Source organism: Camelus dromedarius, chromosome 2, assembly GCF_036321535.1.
Source record: "Camelus dromedarius isolate mCamDro1 chromosome 2, mCamDro1.pat, whole genome shotgun sequence".
NCBI lineage: Eukaryota > Metazoa > Chordata > Mammalia > Artiodactyla > Camelidae > Camelus > Camelus dromedarius.
Window position 1 is genome coordinate 56,110,269 of NC_087437.1, and position 24,572 is coordinate 56,134,840.

Here is a 24,572-nt window from a genome sequence, read left to right on the forward strand (position 1 = left end):
AAGTTTTATTTTAGTCTACATGTTATTGATTGTTAGATGAGCACAATTAAGAAGTTAATAATATTACAGAGATTTTAGTATATGTTCATAAAATTACACATGGTATAAATATTCAGTCAGTTTCTAACCTCAACTGGTCAGTATATTCATGATCCAAATGTTGATTTCTAGATAGGACTTTTATAACTTTTAATTTCCCAGAGGGAAAAAATCTATAAGTGATTTCAAAGTGCTCCAGCATTTAAGTAGATTTACTTTGTATATAACGTTCCTGGATTACAATACTTTCCTAATAGAATGATAGAAACTTACAGTTATGTTTAGCTATGTGTTAATTTTTTAAAGTGTACAGAATCCCAGGGAAGCAAGAATGAACCTGACTCATCCTTAATTATACCATGGACCACTTCACTCTAACAGCCAATACCTTCCCATTAAAGAAGGATGGATTCTCCTCCAGTTCCACTTATCATCTTGAAGGCTGTCGAGGGCAAAGAGACAGACATCTTAGCCAGGCACCCAGGGGCTTGAACTACTTACTTCCAATTAGCTGTGGTTATTCAACAATTGTTCAGAGGCCTGTTTAGTCCCAAAAGCTGTGCTCAGAAACATTATAAAAGCATACTTGGACATAATGGGATTGACATGAAATAATTTCAAGTCATCTATCTCTTAGTAATTTTGAATACATAAGAGTCAATAAAACACTGGGAGGAAAAGTGGCCCACAGGGAAAAGTCAGGATGGTGAACAGTAAAAAGCTGCTGAAGAGCTTAGCGAAATTCACAGATAGAATAAAAATCTTTCACAAAATCCCAGTTGATTAACCTAGCTTTGTTGGTTTCGCAGGAGCTTCTTGTTATTGCCGTCCTCCTTCCCCATAATAAGGGATGAAATCAACTTTTCCATAGACTGAAGCAGATTTACCATGGAGCTAATGAGGGGAAAATGTCTGCAGACTCTTCCTGAGGCCTGGGAGGAGCCCTTGCATTGTAACTCTGTGGTGTTATATTGTTGTAAAGTTTACAAATTTCTCCTTTCACTCCAACTTCCTTCTGTCACACTTCCATTCATGAAGTGTGGCCTTGAAGGGGCCACAGGGAAGTTGAGTTGGAGACACATTTATTTTGAGCTCAGTGGAATATATATACATGGCACGGAAATACTTAAGTTAAGAGATTTCAGTTCTACCGACCAGTAGCAATGAGCACACCTAGCACATAGATCTTGGTCTCAAATACCATATCCACTAACAGGAGTTGGGACTGCGGAAGTTATGGATGGTACCAGTGTCGGGGCATGTCAGAGTGATCCTGCTGAAGAACTTGTAAGTCCAGAGAGTAAAAGTACTCAAAAAAGTATAGGGGACATAAGAACTAGCTCAAAGGGGCTCCCAGGGAGTGTGGACAATGTGATGACCAAAATAATTAAATACAGGAATTAATTATAAACCATTGAATAACTGTGAGTTCATGAGTCCACATACTAAACAAGCACATAAGCAATCAGAGGAAAAAAGAAAAAATATGAAAAAAATAAAATAGAGTAAAATATTAGCAATAGGGGAGTTCTGGTAAAGGGGATATACAGTTGCTCTTTTACCGCTTTTATTTTTGAAACTTTCTTGTAGATTTAAAGCCATTTCAAAATTAAAAGCTTTTCTAAAAAGTAGGCTAATGCTAACACTCCCCTAGAATACTTTTCAGAGCAGTCCTACAACCACCGAGCCCACCCATCCAGCAGCGTGACATGAAGATGCAGGGCCAGAGGTTATATTGTCAGGAAAATGCATCCCGGAGCACCCAACAGATGAAATGCAGAGCAGCAGAAGGCAAAGCAGTCTTCGGAATGCATTGATCTAGGACACAATGAGAAGGAAATTCTTCCAGACATCAGATGTGTAAACTATAAACATACATTTGGGACAAAATGACAAAAAAGTGAAACAGTAGTTTTCCACACACTGAACATAAGGTAACAAAGAGAAGAAATCACTGAGAAGCCAATGAGCACTGCAGTTGCCCTGTCTTACTGCCTTGAGAGAGTTCCTAGGCTGAGGCACAGGAGAAGCTCACAGACTCAATGACTGAGGAGGCCAGTCTGAAAGCCTGGGAAGATACAGGCACCAGTGTTCACGTGGCAGAGTGCCGGAGAGCTGACTGCCATACACAGAGATAACTCCAGAAATCTGCAGTCTTCCTCAGGTATGAAGTAATTAGCAGCAACAGTGCTTGGAGCTCACAGATGGCCAAGAAGAATGCCTCTTCCCACACAACCAGACAAGAAAAACTCCTAATTTATGGAGCATTTGGATAGAGAACTCAGAACAAGGGTGTTGTCTTAGTAGTAGGATAAAATTAGCCCTAGGATAAATACTATTCTGTACAATCTTAGAAAAGCTTAAAAGCAAGGCTTAAGAGGATCAGATGGTTTCCAAGTAACTTAACATCATGCCAGAGAAAAGATAAAAAATCTTTATAAGAATACAAAAATATTCAGTAGTGTATTCATTCCCTAGCTGCCATACAAAGTATCAAAAACTGTGTAGCTTAATACAATAGGAATCTTTTAAAATTGAAGTATAGTCAGTTTACAGTGTTGTGTCAATTTCTGGTGTACATCAAAGTGTCCCAGTCATACATATACATACATATAATCATTTTCATATTTTTTTCATTATAGGTTACTACAAGACATTAAATATAGTTCCCTGTGTTATACAGTATAAAATTGTTGTTTATCTATTTTATATGTAGTAGTTTCTGCAAATCTCAAACTCCCAATTTATCTCTTCCCACTCCCTTCCCCCACTGGTAACCATAAGTTTGTTTTCTATGTCTGTGAGTCTGTTTATGTTTTGTAAATAAGTTCATTTTGTCTTTTTTTTTTTTTTTAGATTCCACATATATGTGATATATCATATTTTTCTTTCTCTTTCTGGCTTACTTCACTCAGAATGACAATCTCCAGGTCCATCCATATCGCTGCAGATGGCATTATTTTATTCTTTTTTATGGCTGAGTAGTATTCCATTATATAAATATACCACAACTTCTTTATCCAGTATTCTGTTGATGGTTGTTTCCATGTCTTGGCTATTGTAAATAGCACTGCTATGAACATTGGCGTGCATGTATCTTTTTGAATTAAAGATCCCTCCAGATATATGCCCAGGAGTGGGATTTCTGGATCATATGGTAAGTCTATTTTTAGTTTTTTGAGGAATCTCCATACTGTTTTCCATAATGGCTGCACCAAACTACATTCCCACCAGCAGTGTAGGAGGGTTTCCTTTTCTCTACACCCTCTCCAGCATTTCTCATTTGTGGACTTTTGAATGATGACCATTCTGACTGGTGTGAGGTGATACTTCATTGTAGTTTTGACTTGCATTTTTCTGATAATTAGTGATATTTGTTCAGCAAAGGAAACCACAAGCAAAACAAAAAGACAACCTACAGAATGGGAGAAAATATTTGCAAAAGATGAGAGTGACAAAGGTTTAATTTCCAGAATATATAAACAGCTAATACAACTTAATAAAAAAAACCAAAACAGCCCAATCCAAAAATGGGCAGAAGACCTAAACAAGCAATTCTCCAATGAAGACATACAAATAGCCAATAGGCACATGAAAAGGTGCTCAATATCACTAATTATCAGAGAAATGCAAATTAAAACAACAGAAATTTATTGTCTCCCTGTTCTGGAGGCCAGACGTCTGAAATCAAGGTATCATCAGAATCATGCTCCCTCTGAAGATACTAGAGAAGGAATGATTTCAAGCTTCTTTCTTCACCTCTGGTGGCCTCAGGTGTTCCTTGTTTCATAGATGCATCTTTCCAGTCCTCTGTCTTCATTTACTGTTCTCCCTGTGTGTCTTCACATTGTCTTCCCTCTGTGCACATCTGTTTCTGTGTCCAAATTTCTTCTTTTTATAGGGACACTAGTCACATTGCATTAAGGCCCATCCTACTGACTTCACCTTAACTTGATTACCTCTGTAAAGACTCTTTTTTCTTTCCAAAAAAAGGTCACATTCTGCCGTAATGGGATTAGACTTTAACACTTCTTTTTTGAGGAGCATGATTCAACTCGTAACAGGCACTCAGCAATGTAAACTTCACAATGCCTGGCATCTAGCCAAAATTGCCTGGCATGCAAAAAACAAAAAATATGATAGACAATAAAGAGAAAAATCCATCAGTCATAACCAACCCAGAACTGTCACAGGTGTAAGAATTATCAGCAAGGACATTAAAATAGTTATAATCCTATTTATATGTTCAAAAACTAGAAGAAATGTTGGTTATATTAGGTAGAGACATTGAAGATATTTTTTTAAAAATCCAAATCGAATTTCTACAAATGAGAATTAAAATATCTGAGATAAAAAAAAATGCATTCTCTGGATTAATGACAGATTAGAAACAATAGAAGGAAAGATTAGTGAGTTGAAGGCATAAGAATGGAGAAACTATCAAAATGAAATGCAAAAAACAAAAAGATTGAAAAAAAAAATACTTAGCATCAGTGAGTTCTAGAATGCCAAGTTACTTGCAAGTAACTCAAGTCCCTGAAGGAAAGTACAGATGGAAAAAAGAAAATATTTGCAGAAAAAATAACCAACCTTTTTCAAATTTGATGAAAACTATAAACTTAGAGATTCTGTAAGCCCAGTAAACTTCAAACATAAAAATGATGAAAAGAACTAACACAAGGGACATAATAATTAAATTGCTCAAAACCAATCATAAAAAAGAAAACTTTTTTAAAACCCAGAGGAAGTATGTACAGAGGAGCAAAGATGGGTAACAGAAAATTTCTTGTGGGGAACAATGCAAAGAAGACAGTGATGGCGCTTTTTGAAAGTATTTAGAAAAAAAATTGTCAACCTAAAATTCTATGTTTAGTGAAAATATAATTCAAAATGAAGGCAAAATAAAGGCTTTTTTGGAAATACACAAAAGCCTTAAAAAAAAAAATCACCAGGAGACCAGCACAAAGAAAGAATGTTAAAGAAAGTCATTTAGGAAGAAAGAAAAAAATAATAGCATATGGAAATAAAGGAATTAAGAAGCCTAGAAATGATAATTATATGAATTAAATATGTATGACTTCATAAAATTATCTCTTAAATCTATGTAAAAGATAATTAGCTATTTAAACCAACACAGTACCGATGTAATTGGTGTTTATAACAAATGTGTAAGTAATGTTTATGACAGCAATAACATAAAGGTCAGCAGAAGAGAAATGGGGGTATGTTCTTATAGAATTATTATATATAAAGTGGTATAATATCACTAGAGAGTATAAATTGTAATAAGATAAAGAAGCTTCTGTAATAAAAATACAAAAAATTGTAGCTAATAAGCCAATAAAGGAGATAATATGGAATCATAATAAATACCAAAAGAAGGCAGAAAAGAGGGGAAGGGAACAAAGAACAGATGAGACAAAGAGGGAACAAAAATGCAAGATGGGAAATTTAAACCTAAATGCCTCAATAATCACATTAAATGTAAATAGTCTCAACAGCCAATTAAAAGTTAGAGACCATCAAACTGGATAAAAAGCAAGTGCCAACTATATGCTGCTTAAAAGAAACCCACTTTAAATGAAAAAAAAAAACACAGTTTAAAACTAAGATGATAAGAAAAGATATAATAAGCTAATACTAAATCTGAAGAAAGTTTTAATGGCTATATTAATATCAGGCAAAGTAAGTTTTTCGGAACAAAGAATATTATCAGGGAGAATAAAGGCCATTTTATAATGATAAGGTGTTCCGTTAATCAAGACAACACAACATCTCTGTACATTTATGTACTTAATTACAGAGCTTCAAAATGAAAGAAGAAAAAATACTGGTGGAAATGCAAAGAGAAATAGACAAATTCACATTTAGTTGAATTTTAACATTCCTCTTCCAATAATCAATAGAAAAAAAAAGCAGATAGAAAATGAGTAAATATATAGAAAACAACACAAACACTATCAACCAACTGGATCTGACATGTATAGAGCCCTCTACCCAACAAGGACAGAATGCCTGTTATTTTTAAGGTACACAGAAAGCTTAACAAGATACACTATATCCTGGGTCATAAAATGAGCATCAATAAATTTAAAGGAATTCAAAGCCTTCAGTGTATGTTCTCTGTCAATAATGGAATAAAATTAGATATTAAGCAGTGAAAGATATCTGGATAACCCTTATATTTGGAAATTAAATAACGCACTTCTAAATATGTCAAAGAACATACGTCCTATGTGAATCAAAAAGGAAATGAAGAAGGATTTTGAATTGAATGAAAATGAAGCCATCCTCAAAATTTGCAGGATTGCCACTAAAGTAATATTTAAAGGAAATTTATAGCACTGAACACCTTCATCAGAAGGAAATATAAACATATGAACTGATGACACTAGAAAGCCTTGGACATGTTACTAGCAAAGATCTTCTACCTTCATACCCTGCAATATGGTTATAAGATCATACAGAATTGATCCAGGTGGGCACTAATTTTTCTTAGTAAATGTTTAAAAACATGACTGTATCAGAACTTTCCAAGTACCTTCATATACACTTTCTCCCTAAATGTTCCTCGTGAATCAGGAAGATATTCCTGTTTCCTTTAACAAATGAGGAAATTAAGTCAGAGAGTTAAAGTGGATTTGAGGCCACATACCCTATGAGTAGCAACCAACATCTATGACTTTGGAATTATAACCCAGTGTTTTTTTTCTTATCTTAGACAGAAGAAGCTTTATATGACCATGAAGCACAGATAACATCAAGGCATTGCACAGATGGAGAAGTGTAAATGGTAGGAACCCGACCAATTTCCCTGTGGGAATTCTAGTACTCTCCAGAATGTACATTCTGAGGCCAAGACAATGCCTTTATTGAGGGGCTTAACTGGGGACATGACCAGGAACATTCATAACAGAGACATTTACAAGGTTTGGTCGAGAGACACTTGTACATTTTCCATGTGACACATTTTTTAACTGAAGATCTTGTTTGAGGATTTAATCTCTCTCAGCAGTCACTGCTTGCTAAACCACTTTACTTTCTTCATTTGAAAGGTGGAATGAAGTTGTGGTAAGTTGTAGGAAATATGGAATAGAGAAAAACAAACCACTTGAAGTGGGATATAGATTGGAGAAAAACGCATTTTATTGTCTCAGTCGAAGAAGATGACTTAAATGAGTTGCTGCCTGCCAGGCCACAGCATGTGGCATAAGCACGGAAAACAGTGAGGTCATGGGAATAGCTCATTATCCCTAACGCAGTATCGATTTTAATAGAAGCCTGATTGGTGCTTGGTGTGATGTTAAAAAGCACTGGACTGGAAGTCAAGACATGTGGGTCCTAGTCCTCGTTTGACTGGTAACCAGATGTGTGATTTTAGTCAGTTCCTCTTTTTTGGCCTCTGTTTGACTGTTTGTGAACAAATAATGAAGGGATAAGTTTAGATGATATGTAGGGACTTTTCCAGTTTGACAATTAATCAATATATATTTACTTACCACCTATATGTGCCAGAAACATTATTATGTGCTGAGAATGCATTAATACACAAAATAGACTTGATGTTTCTCAACTGAGAATTGGTCTTTCATCAACTGAGAAACCTCAACGTCTTAACTGATGTTTCTCAAAAGAGTCAATACAGCAGATTGATAAGGACTTTACGGGGCCTTAAAGTATTCCTGAGAAGTAAGGAAGCCCCAGGAGTACTATTGCTGTGCCTGAGGGGGGATATATACTTTTATTAACATTTTACTGCAACTCCCCCGCTTTACCCTCTCGTTACTTTTTCTGGAGCCATTGCAACCACCTCTTCACTAGTCTCTGTTTCCATCCTCAGTCCCTCCACGCAGCCATACAGATTCCTATCAGAAGTTATCAGTGTGGCAAGAAACAGTATCATTCCCTTTTCAAAACATCCTGTCTTCCCTTGGCAAACACAAGCATGCACAAATTCCCTAAGATGAGATCCAAAGCTTTTGATGCTCTCGTCTGAAATTTCCTTTCCTATTTTTGCCCATCTCACACACCCGTCTATACTCTCATACAGCTACGATTAATCTCGACAGCCATACGATGTATTGCAATCTCACTTCCCAGTGTTAGTTTCTGTCTCTATGCCAGGAGCCCTTGAAGCAGAGCAAGGGGTAGATATTTATGTCTGAATCCCAATGCATAAACTGGCACTCGGTGGCCCAGTAGGTACTCAATAAATATTTGTGGAATTGATTGGATACCCTTTTGGCAGGATATTTCCCTACCCACTGTGTCTGCAAGTTCTCAGTAAATAACTTGATTGTTGCCTCACCAGCGCTAGGCAATGGTCTGTGAATTCCGAGCATCAACTCCACCTGGGAGCTTAAGAAATGCAAATTCTTGAGACATGTCCCAACTATCTTTGAAGGTGAGAACTAGTAACTCCAGGCCTCTCCAGAATTCTTATGCCTGCTAAAGTTTGAGCAGCATGCTCCTAAACCATTACCAGAAATGAATTTATAGACTCTGACTCATTTTTCATTTGATAAAAATGTGGTTATTCAACCAGTGCCAAAACACTTTGGCCAGGGGTTCTGCTGGTTGATTAAAATCTAAAAACAAAGCCAGCATAAAGCCTGAGCACTGGCAAAGTCCAGACAAATGCCAAGACTTTTTTTAAGTTGCTTTGCTTATCACAGCTCTATCATAGTCTCCCAATGAAAAACAGCAAAAATAAACACTTGCAAAGTTACACAGTGTGATCAAACTCCCCTACACTACAGAAGTGATGGGTATTAGGCAAGGGCTAGGGAGGTGATGATATGTTAATTCTCCTTGATAATACAACTTGAATTTACAGAGCTCTCCATGACATTAATCCTTTATTCACTAATTAGATCCTTTACTCTTTCCACTAATACTTATTGAAGGCCTACTATGTGTGTAACTATTATGTCAACCATTGCAGAGTTACACAAATAATTCAAAGGCATAGGCTTTGTGCTCAAATTGCTAGCTATAATAGAGGAAGTACACAATAAATGTGCAGTTTTAAAGTGATGCCATATGTGTTAACAAAGAGTAAACACCAGTTGTCAGCCAGCCCAGCACATGAGCCCTAACTCAGCTTCCAGGCCTTGGAAGGCTTTCTGAAGGAACTGGTATGTGGGCTGAGTTCAGATGCACAAATGAGAGTTATTCAGGCTGAGGATGCAAGGAGAAGGGAAGGAGCAGACAATAGGGCAAAAGGATATTCCAGTGGAGGAAACTGCATTTACATCGGCCTTAGAACACCCTCATGAATCCCTCTTAAGACATATTAAGGTGTTTGAACTTCATCCTTGAGAAGGGGTGAAAGGAATTAGGGTGAGGGGCTGGAGGGCAGGAGGCAAGTTTGGCCGGAATGAACTGAAAAGATTTAAAGCATCGAAATTGCCATAGTTTAACTTCTGTTTTGGAAGAATAGTCTGGCTGGACTGTATATAACTAATTGGAATGGGACAAGACTGGATGCAGGGAGACCCAATAGAAGTTTTATGATTTGAACTAAGTGCCAGTGATGAAGGGAGAAAGGGTGGCTGCAAGAGGTTAAATGCCAAGAAGCAACAGGCTTAATGTCATGATGGATGTGTGATGGAAAACAAGTCTAAGATGGAACCTAGGTTGGGTCTTGGGACAACGGAGCTAGGGAATTTAAGAGTTGCAGTGGGATGAGGGAGTCAGGGAGTGGACAGCAGTAGTTGAGAGAGCAATGAGGACGATTTAACCTCAAAGAGGGGATGTTTTTTGAAAGCTGGAAGTCTGTTGCTCTTCAAAGGCACACTGTGACACCACCAGCTCTGCTCTGGATGTTCCACAGATATTTCTGAGTAAGTGCGCTCCATTGCACAAACCAAGAATCTGCAGAGCACTCTGGATTGAGGAGGCGGTGTGGCCATAAAACAGCTCTTTGTTCCATTACTCAGTTCAGTGAACCAAGGAAAGTCTGAAGACTGAAGACTCTGCCCCTAAGTTGCTCATATCCTCTGTATTTTTTTTTTTTCATTTGAGAAGTGGGAAAAAAATACTATATTAACCTACTTTGCATAGCTTCCCTTAGGAATTTCCACTTAAAGTACATATAAAACATTGTATAAATTGAATATGATCATAAATGCATAACAGCAGATTTGCTAAACTTAAAAAAAAAAAAAAGAATTCCTAATCTGTGAATTTTTTCACCAGTCTGGAACTTATTTGAAGCCACAAGCTCTGAGTTTTATAAACTGAGTATTTACTACCCTGTCCCTCAGTATAAGCTCAGGGAGAATATAATATTTTCTCTTATGTAATTAAAGCAAGTAAAATCTTAACCTTAGAAACGTTTGCTTTGGGATTAGAAACCCAGAACACTTTTCATGCACTGCTGCTTCGTGTTCTATTATCCCATTTTGATTAAAAGGTGATTTTTTTTTTTTAGAAGGTGATATTTTGAAGGGAAAAATTGTTTGATTAGTTTCAGAGAGTTTGAACTTCAGTCCCAGATTCGATAGTGCCTAGCTGGGTGGCCCTCAGGCAGGCCTCTCTGTCTCTTACTCCTCAGTGACTTCATCCGTACTATGGAATGAAGGTAATAGTTCTTGTTTTGCTCTCCTCACTGGCATCACCCGACAGTTACTTAGGACGGGTTTACTTAGGGCTTCCTATATGCAGGGCAGCTTGCTAGATTTGGTGAAGCAGAGGGAATAGATGGTATGGTTGTGGAGACACATATTTAACTGGAAACATTACAAAACAACACGGCAGTGATCGTTCAAACACATATAGAAGGACCAAGAACAGAACAACTAACAGCCTGGCCAAATCAAGGAAGGAGATACTATTTGTGCCAAAATCTTGAAGGATCTGGATGAGTAAATGGATAGTTGAAGGTCTTTGCATTCTGAATAGCATATAATAAAGGCACAGGGTCATGCTTGCAGATTATAAGAGATAATTGTTACTATTAAGAATCATGTATATATATCAGTACTACTCAAAAAAGGATGCAAGGCTCAGGTAATCTTTTCCATCTACAAGGCCCATACCTTTACCCATCATTATTACCTCTTTAACCAAACTACGCAAATGCACCCTGAAACACCCCAGTATGAGTACTGTACACAAACTTTGTGGTCTGAAATACTGGAAAGGTTATGGCCTAAAGGATATTACCCAAGGGATCCAAGAGCAATGAATTGAAAAGGTGAGTATGAGTCAAAGTCTTCAGCGTTCAACAAAGTTCAAAGCCAAGGAATCCAAGCATCCATGCCAAGTCCAAAGGGCAGAAGGGAGACCACAAGATGGAAATGAAATCAAGGGTTAAGGACAGGATGAAAAGTGGCATGGCACCAGCTCATGAAAGGAGGAAAGGTCCTGGAATCTAGTACTGGAATGTGGTAACCTTTTTTTTTTACTGGTCATCGAGCACATGGAATGAGTTGTGTATGGTCGATTTTATTTATTTTTTTCCTAGCTCTGTTTTTGCATTTCCTTAATTCCACTTCTTGTATTACCTATATGATCTGTATCTTGGTTTAAAAAGAGTTCTGGCTTTTAAATCCAGCTTGATCTTCCCATCTATCTTTACCATTGCCCTATTTACCCCAGACATTAATTCATTCTACAGATACTCTAATTCTCTCCCTTTTTATTTATTATAAAAGTTAATGTTTAGAAAAATGTATCCAAACTGTATTCAAATACTTACTAATGAAACAGAGTAAACTATTTTCTTCTTATAAGTTTTTAAGATTTGAGGGGAGGGTTGGAAAATATAATACTCAGGATGTAGGAAAACAGACACTTTCACATCATTCGCACGGGAGTGAGAAAATTTGTAAATATCTTATAAATGATGGGGTGACTGCCCACTGATCAAATAGTTTTATTTACACCACTGAGCAAAATTTTGAGGACCAATACTTCATTTATCTATGTTCAAAGAAATATAAAATATAATAGTTGATACAGTTTATAGTCTAGTAGATTTTATAACTCTTAATAGAAAGTTTTTGAATATCCCATGTTGGTAACATAGTGAGAAAACAGACATCCTCTAGGACTACTAATGAGAATTAAAAATAGTCAGAGCTTTCTAGTGAGCAGTTTAACTACGGATGTAAAACGTTAATAAATGTCTCATACCATTTGTCTCAGAAGATCCACTTCCAGACATTTAGCTTCTAGTTGGAGAACATTATGTCCCCACATTCTGACTGTCACAGAAACTCATTTCACAGTGAAAAAGTGCAGCAATGAATGTACACCCCTGGAAAAGAAAGGCTTCTAATGCTAATTTTAAATACTTCTGGACTCTAGGCTCTTTCCTTCTCTCATTAGTCAGAAAGTCCTAAATACTAAGTCTCACATTGTGCAAGAATTATACATTGGGCACTTCTAACCGTGTTTAGTTCAATTTCTTGTATGATGCCAACAATTCATGCTCTTTTCTTTTTTCTTAAGTATTAACTTATGTCTTTATTTGAGATTTATCTTGCTTTTCAATTGGGAATTTTCTTTTGATTTTACTGGGAAGGAGTTAAACATGTTTAAGATAAAATTAGGGTAGTGTAGAGCCTAGAAAAGCATTGTGCTCCAAATACATACATACTGTTAAAAATTAAAACAAAATTAATCATTTCCTGTGTTTAATAACATTTTTATTGAGTTCTCTGGTCTGCAACTTACATTTTATGTGTTATGTTTTGTACAATATCTTAAATTGCACAAGAGTTTTATGAGACGTGATATTATTTCTTTCTCACAACAACCTTATAAATAAGATTTATTAAATTTTGAAGATCATGAAAATGAGTCTTAGGGCGGTAAAGTGACTTGTGGAAGATTCAGCTAATAATAGTTACTAGCTGAGTAACTCAGATTCGAGTCTTGTGCCTCCTGGACTTGGGCTCTGTATATCATACCGGATGCCATTCTGGTCTCCTCAAGAAGACCTCTCAGAAGTGTCTTTGGCAATGTCCCCATCTTGGACTGTGCATTTTTTCCAAGAGGTCTTCTCAACAGGATCTCCTGGCTGTGCCTGAGACCAGACTACTCAATGGCCTCAAGGGGTCCTCTCTCCAGACAATTAGTTCACAGTTGCTTTCTCAAGAACATCCCTTGCATTCAGCTCAGGGTCCTATGTGACATCAGTGCAACCTCCCCAAGACCACATACTTGGTCCTGCAGACTCTTGCTGCATACACAAGCTTCTTGGCTGTACAGCTACATATATAGTCTGGAAGTTCTTAAGACATTTCTAAATGTAACTTAATATTTATATTTCTCTTTGTGTACCCCCAAAATGTTACTGCATCTATTAAACAGCTTTCTGGAGCCCAATTTCAAATCAGATATACTTGGAAAAATGAAAAAATGTTTAAACTACTTCTGAATCAGTTGTGAAAACAAGAGCATATAATCTAGTGTCCTTTATAAAAACCTTTATAGATACTGACAGATGCTGGAGAGTTGCCTCAAAGAATATTGGCTTTTGCTCTGGTGTCAATAATAAACAGTGATCCTCTACATGGGAAGAATCGCCTATTGAACTCAGTAAGCTCTTCCCTCTGTATTTAAGACCCACGAGTATACTGTTTAAACTTGCTTTTCAGTCTCTTGTAGCATCAGATCTCAAGGCTTCACCTAATATGGGTTACTTGCTTTTACTTGAACATGCCTTTTGTGTTCACATTTCATGACTTTTTCAGGCTGATCCTTTGACCTGGAAGAATAAAAGTCTAGTTATTAATGAAAGCCTACATTTGGACAAGCATCTCTGTATGTATTATGTTTTCTGGCCTTTACAATAGCCCGTTGCCATTTTACAAGTGAAGAAAATAAAAATTCAGAAGGGAACCACCTTACTGAATGTCTCACTCCTGGAATGAACAAACTTGGGATTTGGATTTAGGCTTAAGTATTCCACCATGCCATAACGCCTCTGCTGGTACAATTTAATTGACATTCAGAGAAAGGTACTTTCCAAAAATACAACCACATGTTTATGATGTGGTTCAATGAAATTGCATATTAACAAACTGCTGTAAGTGTTGTTGGGATAAAAGAGTAAAGAAAACAAAAGAATTTAGACCTAAAAACAGCGAGAATCATCCTTCAAACACACAGTATTTCTTCAGAGTAGAACATTCCCCTCCTCTTTTTCTAATTCTTACTCATCAGTAAGCTCTTAAGTATCACTTTCTATTAGGGAGCTTTCCTGACCTCCCCTTTAGAGACTGGAATAAATGGTCCTGCCTTGGGATCCTGTGGCTCTGATTTCTTGATCATAGCAGTTGACACAGTATTATTCCTTGTTTAGTTTCCTATCTTTGCTGTTAGATTGAGAGCTCTGTAAGGGACAATGATGATATCTATTCTTTAATGTATACCGGCACCATATGTATTTTCTGGAACATGGGAACCATTTATATTTGATGAATGAAAAAAAGAGATTGAGAGACTGGGGAAGGGAGAGAAGGGGGTGGCAGAAAGCCCTTAGACTCTAGAGTCGAACCAAACTTAGCCATTTATGAGTTTTTTACTTTGAACCGTTGCTCAGCTCCTCTCAATCTACAGTTTCTCATCAGAAAAAGGTCATATTTGCTAGAATAACAACTATTTTTAAGAGGTCTTATGAGGTGCCCTGAACACAGTAAAAAATCTTAAAAATTTCTTTTTCATATCTAATTATGTGGTATTGTCTTGGAGTTATTCTGGAACTCTGGAGAAACTTTGTTTCCAGTGTTTTGGTAGCATTTCCTTTGATAACACTCCACGTTCTAACCATGCAGAGAGCCCTTGGATATTTCAAAGTCAACACCACAAACTTGAATTCACTGTCTCTTTTCTCAAGACTTTTCTCCTTCCTTTATTTCTGATTCCTGTTAAAGGCACAATCATCCACAAAAACACAAAATCAGAAATAGAAACCTTGTCTCCTACCGTCACCACCCTCATTGTTTCTCTTAGTCTATAGCAGTGCTTCTCAGCTAGGCATCATTTTGCCTTCCAGGGGCTATTTGATGCTGTCTGGAGACATTTTCGGTAGCCACAATGGGGAAAAGGTGATAGTATCTAGTGGGTAGAGGCCAAAGATGCTGTGAGACCTCCTACACTGCACAGGACAGCCCACTTCAGCAACAAATTATGCCGCTCAACATATGAGTGGTGCTGAGGTTGAGAAAAACTTGCTGTAGAGCGAGGAGTTAGTAAACTTTCAGAACAGCATTCTAATCATTGGTCCTTGAAACTGCTGGCAGTACTGCATAATTTGCTGGTGAAAAAAAAAAGGGCTGCCTTCTTCCAGAAAGTGCTGTAATTACCCTACATTTCAGTAGAATTTTGGCCAGTTTGCTGGTGAGATCCGAGGTTGACTGTTTTATAAGGAGTTATGTTGATTCTCTAGATTTTCTTTTGAACAGCAGTCTCAAAGGGTAGTCCTGGAAACTCTGGAGGCCCATGAGACATTTTTAGAGAGTGTTCAAAGTTAGATTTTTACAATAATATTAAGATGTTGTTTGCCATTTACACTCTTTATCTTCTGAGAGTGGAGTTTTCCAGAATCTACATGACATATGACATTGCCAAACATTAAATTAAAAAGCAAGTATGAGTATCCAGCTGCTTTATATTAAACCAGACATTAAAGAGATTTGGAAAGTCATATAATAATGCTATTCTTCTCATAATTTTTGTTTTTAAAATATATGGTTATTTTTCATGAAAATTTTATTTATGTTAACATATAATGGGTTTATTACTGTTTTTGAAACCAATTAATAAATAAATATCTTGAAAGTCCTCAGTTTTTATTTCTAACATAGGAAATATCACTAGATATAACCCATATAAACAACTACTTTGGCATCCTCAGTAATTTTTAAGCTTAAAAGGGGTCAACAGTTCAAAAAGTTTGAGAAGTGTTATTGTAGTGCAGTGTCTTTCATACTTTATGTATTCAATGCACATATTCTGATTCAGTAGGTATGATAATTAATTTTATATGTCAACCTGACTGGGCCATGTGGTGTCCAGGCATTTGGTCAAATATTATTCTGGTCATGTCAGGGTGTTTCTGGATGTGAATAACACTTGAATTAGTAGACTGAGTAAAGCAGACTGCCCTCCCTACTGTGGGTGGGCCCCATCTAATCACTTGAAGGCCTGAATAGAACAAAAAGACTGACCCACCTAGAGTAAGAGGGAACTCCTCCAGCCTTGACTGCCTTGAGCTGGGACATTTGCTTTTCCCCGACCTGCTGACTCGAACTGAAACATCAGCTCTTCCTGAGTGTCAAGCATGTCATTTAGACTAGAACTACACCCTCTGCAATCCTGGTTCTCAGGCCTTCAGAATCAGAGTGGAACTACACTATCGGCTCTCCTAGGTCTCTAGCTTGCCCATCGTACACCTTGAGATTGTGACCTTCCATAATCACATGAGCCAATACCTCATAATTATTATTTATCTATTTACGTATTTATTTATTTATTTGAGCTATAGTCGGTTTACAATGCTGTGTCAATTTCTGGTGCACAACACAACTTTTTAGTCTTACATGAACATACAAATATTCATTCCCATATTCTTCCTCCCCATGAGCTACCACAAGATCTTGTATATATTTCCCTGTACTATACAGTTTAAGCTTGTTTATCTATTCTATATATACCTGTCAGTATCTACAAATCTCTAACTCCCAATCTTTCTCCTCCCACCCACCTCCCCCCACCGGCAACCATAAGTCTGTATTCTATGTCTGTCAGTCTGTTTCTGTTTTATATTTAAGTTCATTTGTCTTCTTCTTTTTTTTCTTTAAATTTCTTTATACCTATATATCTCCTATTGGTTCTATTTCTCTAGAGAAATCTAATATAGTAGGTCTGGGATGGGGCCTGAGATTCTGCATTCTAACATCCTCCCCAGAGATTCTAATGTTGCTGGTCCTTGGACCACACTTCTAATCGCAAAGGTCAAAGCATCATCACCTGGTAGTTTATTGGAAATATAAAATCTCAGATCCTGCCTCAAACCTGTAGGATCAGAATCTGCATTTAAACGAGGTCCCCAGGTGATTTGTTTGCACTTTAAAATTTAAGTGACACTGCTCTATGTTAGTTGTTCTCAACCCTGACTACTTAGTAGAATCACTTGGATAGCTTCAAAAAAAAAAAAAAAAAAAAGATAACTGGACTCCACCTCAATCAAGTCAGACCAATTAAATCAGAATCAGTAAGAATGGGGCCTGGACATCTTTATGTTTTAAGTGCTGTGCAGATGACATTAATGTGCAGTCATGAATGAAAATCATTGGTCTAAATAAAAGACTGAAGATCAACAGTTGCAATCTATGAGGCTTTTGAAAAAAGAAAATTAATTACCCAGGGTATGAGGTAAGAGTAAAAGATGTCAATTAGCCACTTAGTGTTTTTCTATATATAGTCAAAAGTTAACCAAGCAGCCAAGTTCTCAGATAAGACACCAAAGGAAATTATGGCACTACTGGCTGTAATAAGAGATCATATGACTTTTTATGTGTTTGATGTGTGTTTTTTTTTTCTGAACTGGGGACTTAGGGTTGAATTTTTACAGAAAATTCTTTCCAAGTCCAGAATCCCTAAATTGTTATGTGTTGTGTTATATAGAGTAGACTCACAGAGCTGGAAGGTTTTTTAGGGATTATCTAGTCTAACTGCTTCATGTATAGATAGGGAAACTGAGGCTCAGACAGGCCAATTCACTCACATAGTATAGTGGAAACAACAGACCTGAGTTCAGCTCACAGCTCTTATACATCCTCTGGAGTCATTCTTTTGTTCCCAGAACAAGCGGCTACACCATGGCTAGCACCACCAGCAGTCTAGAAGTACAACAATCAGACTGGTACAATGATGCCGCCATTGAAATTTTGCTGACTGCTGAGTATTTTATGTATATACATACATATATGCATATATATACATTTTATAATTCAACAACTGTTTAGTGAGCCTCTGCCAAGTGGTGTTAGAAATTTAGTAGACATCATTCAAAGTTATTTTGTCATCCTACAATGACTTGCAAATCTCCTGATTTCCACGTTAGTGTTTATTTAACTGCATGTCCCACTGCCCTCCTTGGCAGATGAAGAGGGTTGAGAAAATTGAACTACTCACCCAGCTGACAAAGTGGGACTGGGACCTTGATCCTGGACTGATCAGACTGCTCTCTCTGCAAACAGACTGGAGCCTGAAGAACAGAAACTGATGTTGGAAATCCTTAGTAACTAGAAACTCCTCCCAGCTTTTCCTCCTTTCTCTGAAAATAGAACTCCTTAAAGAGAGAGAGAAATAAAGGAAAGAAAAGAAAAGGCACACTGTTTGATGTACTGTATGTTGGAGGGTTCTGGAAAAATTTATAATGTGTTCTGTACTCAGAGACAAAATTTTCCAATAGGACATTTATACTATTTCCTTCCAAGAGTCTGCATCCTGTTACACTCTGGAAGAAGTGACCTCATGGTGTTTGTATTTGTCTCTTTCACAAAACCTCTTTTACAGTATTAATGCATGTGCAGATCTTAGGATACGTAAGACATGAGGCTCTGACTTTGGCAGGTCATTCAAAGAACACGCTGCCACTTTCACGCTGGCGTCATCTTGTTTTATAGCGGCAGAGGGTCTGGGAGTGGGAGAGCTGGCTGGGAGGAAGTTCTATGCCAAGTGACTTGGAAAATATATGCCACAGCAATCTAAAGAACCTAATAAAAGCGAAAGAATATTAACTAGTGATACATGTTATTAGTCTCCAAGGAACTGACAGTAATCACTGTAATCCTTTACAGCCCATTAGAATTATAAGGTGATTGCTTGCACATTACCTCATTTGTTCAATGCTTTGCAGTTTATAAAGCACTTCCTCATAGATCATCTTGGTTGTTTCTTCCAACATCCACGTGCGCTATGCAGGACTACTATTATCCCAAATTTGAAGAGGAATGAAAACTGAGGCTTGGAGATAGGTAAATAAAAATAATGGAAATTCTTTGACATAGAATTTGATCACATCGAAAACTCTTTTTATGTACAGGAATTCATTTGGTTTCCACAACAATATCTGCAGTAAGTAAAATTACTAATCCCATTTTGCATATAAAGAAGCCAAGAAACAGAGAGTAAATCACTTACCCCAGATTTCACAGCGAATCAAGTGGCAGAGTGAGAAGTTAGATCTAGACCGACTCCTTAAAAAGTGCTCCTTCCACTAAATAAAAGTACCTCTTTACAGAGCAGGGGCTTGGAGGCAACCAGACCTGCATATAAATCTTGGCTTCTGCACAGGTGGACTGTAGGGTGAAGTCTGAGAAACTACTTAAGCTCGCTAAGCACAGCTTTCTGATCGGTAAAACGAGAAAAGTAATTCCTCCCTCATGGGATTCCTGTAAGGAAAAAATGAGCTCGTTTGCAAAATGTTTAGCATAGTGTTGGACACGCAGAAAGGGCCCAGTGACTGTTATTGTAATAAATTTTATCACTGGCCACCATTAACACACAAGCCCCTCCCATCCCAACTTTAGTCTCACCAGTGCTGCTCAACAGTTTTGGCAAATGTCGCTTGTTTTTTTTCCAGCTGAAGCTGTGGACTCCTCTCCTCCGAGCAGTGCGCGAAGAGCTACGTTAATCTCTGCAACAGAAGTCAGGATTCCGAGTGCCGACGCTTTCGTCTCCTTCCTTTTACGTCCTTTAGAACCCATACAAGCCCTCTCGTTTCCAACCTCTGTTCCCAGCTGTAGGTCTGGGTGAACGGAATAAAGTGAGAACTACACTCAGAATAAAAACAAACCGAGGCTGTGTCATAACATCTGGTTAAAATTCCAGAGCCCCAGACCCCACACAAAGCAGCTGCGGCTCATGTTACTGGGCATCTCGTCGACCTCGCCTCTCTCCGCAGCATCTCTAAGAAATCAAGTACCTGATATTTAAGGCGGGTCTGAGGCAAAGCAGCCCTTGTAGTCAGGGAATACTGACGGTGTATAGAGTTCAGTCCCAATCAGTTGTTGGTTAAACACGCTGCTCATTCTCAGAGCATGTAGATCCTTCCCAAGTCTTTCCCCCTCTTCCACGGACTCAGCACCTTGTTGCGGCAGCGCGATCCTCACCACGGTCCCCTCACCACGGTCCGCTCACCACGGTCCCTTACAGGTTTGTCGCCTCCGCCTCTGACACTCCCTGACATTCCCCGTGCAGCCCACTCGTCCTGAGATGTTTTGAGTTCTCCAAATGCAGCCTGACTCTCAAATTTTAGTGCTTTGCACAAGTTATTCTTTTTACCAAGAATTCTTACTCATTCCCTGAACTGTTGTTGAAAGATGAGTTCCTATTCTTGATGATGCAGTTCATGTAGCTTTTCTTTTAAGAAACGTCTTCTGGGGGCTTCTATTCCTGAGAGGCTGTATGGGTAACGCTGGTGTTTTTCTCTCTTCTCTCACCACCTTGTATGACCTTTAACTGCTATACATATATTTATGTTCACACCCATTTCCTTCACAAATCTCTGAGCTCCCTTGGAGTAATTTTTTCTTTTGATGTATGATGAAACCCAGTGCTATGGTAGGGATTTAATAACTCTTTTGAGAGACAGTATGGAAGTTTTGAATCTTAACTGTGTTTATACACTAGACACCTTTGGTGCCTTGGGCCTTGAATACTACTGTGATTCCTTCTTTCCTTTCTTTCTTTCTTGTCACCATTTCATAGTTGAAAAAAATGTTAAATTTTAGTTAAAGATTAGAATGAAAATGACCATTTTTTTTCAGTTCCAGGTCAATGGACCCCTTGAATTCTATCCACACATTCCTGATTAAGAACCCCTAGAATGTATGGAATTTAGAATCAAACAGACTGAGATTAAAAATATTAACATCTCTCTACACTAAATAAATATAAGCTGAGACTTCTGATTGTTATAATACTTAACTGTGTGTGATGTGAAAAAAAATCCGACACTGTCTGTGATGGTGTCTAACAGGTGGCCACAGCTACATCAGTGCTATTTAGCTGTGTTACTACTAACTGTCATTAGTTTATTGAGACTTCATGGGACAATGAGAGAAGCCCAAATACTCTGGATTTAATCTCAGCCTTGACTTTTATTCATTATGTGACCTGGGCCCCTTTAAATGTCAGTTAATTCATTTGGAATATGGGGCTAATAGTATCTATTATGAAGCCTTTTTATAAGACAGTAAAAAAATGCGCAAACATAGGGCTGGAAAATAAGAAACACCCCATAAACAATCAAATGAATGACTGACTGACATTTTAAAACGTAATGAATTCCACTTCCTTGGGTCCAGCAAATTTCACTTCCCAGTGAAATTATAAATTCTCAAAAAGATAATACTAATTGTATCTACACATTCAAAATTAACTATTTTAAAATTGAAAAGTTAAAATTTAAATGTGAAGTCAACTTTACTTCTTTTTTTTTACAAACACCTTTTTACCAGATGCCAAGATTTTCTGGAAAAATCTGAAGTGGGGAATTGGTTAAATAAACAAAACATATTTCAGTTAAAAGAGCAATACAATTACAAGAAAATGAATTTTTTAATGGAGAGAAATACTTATTGGTAAACTATTTTATATATAAAACATTTTTTTAACATATTACCTGGGGACACATAGTTCAAACAATGGAGATAAATACCAGCAAATATGAAATACTTTGAAAAATCAGCTAATGAAATATCCAAATACTTAACCAATGCAAGGGTAAATATTTATTAAACACAGGTGCCGGTGACATCTGGAGAAATGGAGCAGTCAGATTCCACAATCTGATTGCTCAGAACAGGGATCCAGATCCTGAACGACACCAGAGATTTGCTATTTGATTAACTGCTGACTATTGCATTCCCCGCAGCTGCCCATCTGTGCTCCAGTGTCTCAAAGGCCAGAGTGGATGGCATGCATTGCATGTGAGCTGCACGACTCTGGCCACCCCAGAGGGCTCGCCCTAAGTCTCTAGCTGATGTTTAACATGAAAATAAAACATTAACAGATGCTGTGTCTTAACTTTGCCTGCTGTCTGTCTTCTCCGAGATGAGTTCCTCTTGGCCAATGATCATCTGACTGTAGCCTTGGAAAGCTGCCTGGTAGAGTAAAGGGAGGCAAAGAGGAAGTGGGAGAGGAGAGAGAGAGAAAGAGAGAGAAAGAGGCAGAAGCAAGGGAGAAAGAAAGAAAAATATCTTGTGTTGTGCTGGGAAACTAAGAAATCTGGAATGTAGTTCCGCTGCAGTCATTAACTTGCTGCGAGAACTTGGGAAAGATACTTCCCTTTTCTGTGCCTCAGTTTCCTCATCTATAAAATGAAGCAATAAGGTAAGATGGACTAAAATCCCTTCAAGAGCTAGCAGTAGTAGTCACGGCTTAAATTACAGATTTAAATTACCATCTATCCTACACAACTGTAGCCTTACCAAAACAATAAAATCTGTAAAACTGGATAACCTGGGCATTTGGATAAATAAGTTTTATTACTCCACTAAGAAAAGGGAGGAGGAGACCAGTACACAGCATGCTTCCTATGTGTCATACGCTTTCATAAAGTTCTCATTTTGTTACGGAAACGACAGGCCAGTCAAGAAACAAGCACCACTCGGAGGGTTGGAGTACTCAGATGTATTACCCCGGCGGGCTCAGAGGGGCTTCTGCTCCAAAGCTCTGAGCACCTCCAAGACATGCGCATGAGGTTTTATAGGGTAAAGTACAAGCTTGGGGTATTTGGCCAATAGGCATGGAACAGCTTTAGCAGCATTATCATCACAAAAGTGGAGGCGGGGAGGCAGCAAACCAACATTCCAAAGCCAGATATGTATCTTTGAAAACCCAGCTGGCTAGCAAAAAACATAAACAGCAAACCAACACTAATTAACATAGATTTACAAGTTAGTCCAGCAGAACTCAGATCAGTATTCCAATACTTAGATTTGTGAGTTATCTTGTTAGCCCAGCCCGGCTTTTCCTTCACAATATTACATGATGACAAAAATGTAAGTAGTCTTTCCCCATTTTAGAGAAGAGTAAAATTAAGTTCTAGAGTTAAATAACTTGATTAAGTTCAGGATATTAATTAGCAAAGTTAGGACTTGATTCCTTGCATTTATTTACTCATTCCTGCCATAAATATTGTTGAGCACCACACCAGGCCCTGAATTAGATACAGGATTAAAACAGGGGACAGCACCTCCATAGATCAAGCTTCTTTTTCTACTACAGTGAAGGTATACTCTTGCCAGAATATCATGAGAATGTCAGTCTTTGGTGTTCTGAGGCCCAGTTTTCAGCATGGGTAATAATGGGGCAGGGGGAGCAGGGGGATCCCCACACCTCCAACAAGCAACTCTCAGAACACCAGCTGGGTGTCCCGGAATTCAATTCTAAAGCTCTCTACTCAGAGATAGCATCAGATTCCACAGGTTGAGGGCTCAGCCCTGCAGAACTGCGCACCCACTCCCTTCTCACTTCAAAGGCCAGTCAAGAGCTCCAGGCTCTTACCTGTGCTGCTGACCTACTGGCTATAAATCAGAGGTTCCCATTGTCGACTGAAATAAATGCACAGCCTGAAAGCTGAGAGTTATGTTTTATTTGGCGGACATTTCTGAGGACTTGAACCCCTTGGAGCCCGGGATGACAGCCTCTCAGATTACGCTAAGGGACTGCTTCGAAGAGGTAGAGGAGGAGCTAGGATATATAGGAGCTTTACAACAAAGACCAGGTAGTTGGAACATTAAAAGATTACTTGTTAACTAAAAATCAGGCATCTCAAGTTAAAGAATTTAGCACTTTTCTATGTATGAGAGGGAGAAAACATTCAGGCTCATTGAATTCATTCCTTTGGCAAGCACCTAGCTGCCTAGGGCCAGTATCTTGTCCTTTATTATTCTGAGTCCCCTCAGGGTGCACCATTGCGAGTGGCTGCAGAGGCTGGGCTGCAGGCTTGTTTTCACTGAGGGGTAGCGGCAGCCGTAGATGACTTGATGGCTTCAGCATTCTTTGTTTACTGATATGGTTTGCAGTATTTTTTGTTCACATCATGACCCCACCTCCTCATGTTGGATTAATTTGCTAGAGTGGCTTGCAGAACTCAGAGAAACGTGTTACTTACTTGCAGAACTCAGAGAAACGTGTTACTTACAGCCTGAAGGAGATGCATAGAGTGAGGAATGGGGAAAGAGCATGGAGCTTCCGTGCCCTCTCATGGACACCATTCTCTCTAATCTTTAGGTGTTCGCAACCCAGAAACTCTCCACATCCTGTCCTCTTGGGTTTTTACAGAGGCCTCATTAATAGTCTCAATTGATTAAATCATGGGTCACTGGGGATTGATTCAACCTCCAGCTGCTCTCCCCTCCTGGGAGACAAAAGGTGCTACTGAAAGTTCCAACCCTGGGTTCCAAAAGTCACCTCGTTCATATAACAAAGACAGCTTTATCACTCCAACACTTAGGAAATGCCCAGAGTATTAGGAGCTGTGAGTTAGGAACTGTGGACAA

General features: G+C 38.1%; 2 long non-coding RNA genes across 3 annotated transcripts; one reads left to right on the forward strand and one right to left on the reverse strand.

Annotated features, from left to right (window-relative positions):
• The first annotated feature begins 6,693 nt into the window (after positions 1-6,693).
• On the forward strand, positions 6,694-19,702 carry LOC135322890 (uncharacterized). The gene is made up of 3 exons (XR_010383890.1): positions 6,694-6,832; positions 18,985-19,037; positions 19,646-19,702. It is a non-coding gene; the product is annotated as an uncharacterized LOC135322890 (long non-coding RNA).
• LOC105097545 (uncharacterized) lies at positions 12,658-20,223 on the reverse strand. 2 transcript variants are annotated; one of them, XR_010383889.1, is made up of 6 exons: positions 20,150-20,223; positions 19,599-19,810; positions 19,204-19,454; positions 18,897-19,026; positions 18,193-18,265; positions 12,658-13,759 (listed from the first exon to the last, which is right to left on the reverse strand). It is a non-coding gene; the product is annotated as an uncharacterized LOC105097545 (long non-coding RNA). The 2 variants fall into 2 exon arrangements; XR_010383888.1 differs by lacking the exon at positions 20,150-20,223 and adding an exon at positions 19,988-20,054.
• Between the last annotated feature and the right edge of the window lie 4,349 nt (positions 20,224-24,572).